We start from the raw sequence: 4276 nt of genomic DNA, 5'->3' as shown, positions 1-4276 counted from the left end.
TATACAGTATATTTATTGTTCTAATGTTTTGCATTAAGAAATGAAGTCTGCATTTAAGACCACTAATTTTTTTGCTTTGTAACTATTTTCAGGACTCTTGTTTTTTTTTATCTCCCAATTCTCGTTACCATCATGCATCCGGATGTTTTACTTTTAACTATTCTCATTGTTTTCAATGAGACTACTCAATACCGTAACAGTTGTTTTTACTGCATTACTGCATTTTCTTAACTAAAATCAGTGAAAATGCAAGGCGGGCGGAACTAGTATGATGCATAAATACTTTTTAATTTGAGTAATATTTATATAATAATATTTATTAATATTTTCATGTTCAGGTACTGAGAATTGCCGTAATGACGACTGGGGGTAGAACGTGCAAAACTATCATGAAAACTCAATGTAAAAGATCTTAATGGCCCTAAAAATATCCTTTATTTTTTCTATATGCAAAATATAATTTCTTTAAATAGGACCAAACATTTTTTTGGCCAGTTTCGTGAGAATCACCTATTCATTCATTCATTCATTAAAAAAAAAAACACAAAACCTGTTACTTTTTTCTGATTAACAGTTTTTGTTGATTGGCAAAGAAAAGAAAAACATATATTCACAGAATCAACATTTAAACTCCACTACATATTTTCTTCAATTAGTTTGATAGAGATGCTTTGCAATGGTGAAATAGGGGCAAGAACTTCCTGTTCAATACAAAACCAGGGAGGGGCTCTCTCAGGTGGAAGCGACCAATGAGCCAAATGTCTGAGACTGAATGCATAACAATAAAACAAAATCTTGGGTAGGCCTAGCCCACCTTTGTCAATCGGCCTATGTAATTTATTGAAATGTAATCTGGGACATTTACCTTTCCAAATGAAGGACTTTGCTATGCTATCAAATTCCCTGAAATAAGAGAGGGGGACATCTACAGGGAGAGATTGTAGTAGGAAGTTGAATTTTGGAATAAAATTCATTTTAATAACATTAACCTTCCCAATCATAGATAAATGTAATGAAGCCCACCTGCCCACATCACTCGAAAACCTTTTTATTAAGGGGTCAAAATTAACTCTAACTAAATCACACAAATTTGCTGTGAATAAAATGCACAAATACTTAATGCCCTGTTTGGCCCACTGGAAGGCGCCCGGCTGGAAAGCCGTTACTGGGCAATACGCTGTGAGATCCAAAGCTTCGGATTTAGACCAATTGAATCTGTATCCTGAGTACTTAGAAAAGGAATTAATAATTCAATCAAATGAATGTTCAGTGAGTCGGTCCATTCGGCTGCCAAATGAGTGCAAGCAAATGACTTACTCCAATGAATCTTCACGCAGCTTAATTTCCCATCCTTAATGGAAAGTTGAAATAATGTAATTTCCTTGGCAGTCGTCAGCATGGCGGCAGGTGCTTTAAAAAGCGGTCGATTGTGACTGACGTCAATTCCAATTCCAAACACGCCCCACAGTATAAACTCCCACTCCCAAAACTGATTGACAAGTGTCTCTGTAAGGAATCGGAAATGCAAGTACAAAGGGAAATGCGATTTCATTTGAATTTTGGCAGGCTCCATACGGGACGCAGAGGAAGTGAGATAGCAAACGGGGTAATTAATATTGTTTTCCAATATGACAGGGTCATAACTCGTAAGACATAGGAAATGCAATTGCAAATGTTTTTTGCTTTTCCAATTGAAATTTGGCAGACTTTGTACTTTTGTGTAAATGAGAATGTAAACGGTATTATGCAATTTGCAATTGCATTTGGATTGTCACAATTTATGCGTCCAAAACGCAACTGCAAATACAATTTGCAATTTGGTTTGAAAATAGTCCTGTATATCCTCCCATATATCTAGTTATATAATTACTGATATTTAAAAAATGAGCATTTTCAGTAGTAATTCCATTGCTGATATGAAGAATTAGCATCTTAAGAAGTAAAATTGGAATTGTTGATACCTTTAATTCATATCTTGCATATCCTGCAAGCCAAACGACTAAAGTAGACCAGACAAGTAAACTACTATAAAGTAGACTCCAGTAGTACAAAGCAAACAAAAGAAAACATGTCACATGTTCACTTGTATATAGAAGCAGCACTGTTATACTCGTCTGCACATGATTCCCAAAAATAAAGATGAACTTATTTAATGCCTGTAGTGAGCTGAGGTAGGTGGTCAGTTATTAGTTTGTTGACTTGTTCCCTTGTTTGTTGATGCCCTCCTCGCGGACTGTGCTGTCGACCTCGAAACTGCCTCCATTCGCCGGAACAGCTCTTTAGTCTGAGCGACGGTTGCCATGGTGAACACCGAGAGTGTCATTAGACGCTCTGACAACACAATATTTTAGTGTATTGCAATGATGAGACCTTCAGGCATTTGCACAATGCTGGATAAGCACATGCAGTGATGCATTAAATGCCTGCATTCATTTGAAAAGAACACTGGGTTATTGCGTCACCCTCACTGAGGTTTAAAGTGCCCTGCTCACAAAATGTGCCTGACAACATTTGGTTTAGGAACTAAACATTAGAAATTAAAAGAAATGATTCGGAATTCAGTAACTACTCGCTCATTTTAAGTGAGAAGGGACAAAATACTGGGTATGTTATGAGTTTTGTGACTTCTCTATTGTTATACGCTTATTAATTCATCTTACCTTTATCCAAAGCAAATGAAATACACTTTAAACAACCATTCAAAGATATCTCTTAAATGACGCATTGGTTTTAATGTCCTGTAGTTGTGAAGTAAACACAGCTGTTGTTGCGGTGTACCTCCATTAATTCTTTCGTTGTTGTGTTGGGATTTAGAAAGCGAAATTTCGTATGGACATACATCAATCACTATACCAGTGTGTTACTGAATGTTAATAAACTGCAAAAAAGTCATAAAGACAAAGAAAGCGTGAACAAAATCGTTGGTATGTAATCGCTTTTTCAAGTTTTTTGATCGTACGTTTTTTTTTTTTTTTTTTTTTTAAATCCACACATAAGTTTAAACGTTTGTTTGGCGGTTGATTGACTGGAGAAAGGATGGGACGCATCAGGATGCCATTTTAAACCTCAAATGCGATGTGGTTTTTGACTACCTCTGTATGTGGTTTTTGTGGTCCAATTACAAAACATTTTGCATCCCGTTTACAAATATATTTAGCGCTGACCATTTGCGATCGGATCATCCGAAACGCATCCTATTTCCAGCTGTAAACAGGGTCAAAAGTGACTGCAGCCAGTGCTAGGGTATGCTGTAGAACAATTTCCGGCGGAAGTTCCATCCCCTCCCCACCCACATCCCCAGTAAGACCCCAAGGAAAAAGGTGGATATAGTATATTCACCGCTTCCTTTCAAAAAAGGATGCATTAAATTGATCGAAAATACTTCCAAAATCATTAATTGCAAATTATTATTACAGTTTGAAATAATTGTTTTAAATGGTATTTATTATTATTTTTTCTTTACCCATGATGGCAAACATATACTGTGTCACCTATTCCTTACAAAAGCATTCTAAAGTGCTAATTTGGTACTCAGGAAAATGTTCTTATTATTAGAACAATTGGAAATGGTTGCACTACCATGTGGAAATCAGAATACAGTGGGGGTTTTTCCCCATTTGCTGAGGTATTGGCACGGATCCACCGGACTTCCTCTCTCACGCCACACTCTGCTTCCTCTCCCACTCCACACAGCGCTCACTCTCCCCTGAGTTGATCACAAGCACCTGCGCATTATCAGTGATTAATCAATGACTGCATAAAAACCCCTTTCTCACACTATGTCATTTGTCTGTTCTCATTGTCAGTGTTTCCCCAGAGACTACAGACTCCCGAGTTCGTCAAGACTTACCTGAAATTATATACTTATCTGTTATTGTCCCATCATCAGAGTTTAGTGTTAGTTCATCCTCCGTTTGTTCCCCAGCATTTGGATTCTCTTGTTTCGTTTACGTTTCCTGTAAAGACCAAAAGACTTTGTGTGTTTTCCCTTCATCTGCATATTGTTATATTTCCCTGTTTGGAGTTTACTCGCCTGCTGTTCGTGTCATACCTGCGTCTGGATTGCCTCACCAGTTTGTTACACCTCTTGTCCATTCCCTCTGTCAATAAACCCCACGATTGAGTCCATCCCTCTGCCTCTGTGAGTTTCTCTGTGACAGAAGAACAGACCAACCAAAAAGGACTCAGCGGGTATTCCACCAACACCAACAAGCACAATCACCAAGAGCATGGAGCTGACCGGTGCATTGATTAGCCATTTAAACAAGATCTTCCT

This window comes from Myxocyprinus asiaticus, chromosome 39 (assembly GCF_019703515.2).
Source record: "Myxocyprinus asiaticus isolate MX2 ecotype Aquarium Trade chromosome 39, UBuf_Myxa_2, whole genome shotgun sequence".
Taxonomy (NCBI): domain Eukaryota; kingdom Metazoa; phylum Chordata; class Actinopteri; order Cypriniformes; family Catostomidae; genus Myxocyprinus; species Myxocyprinus asiaticus.
The sequence above is the reverse complement of the archived record's forward strand: the minus strand, read 5'-3'. Positions refer to the sequence as shown.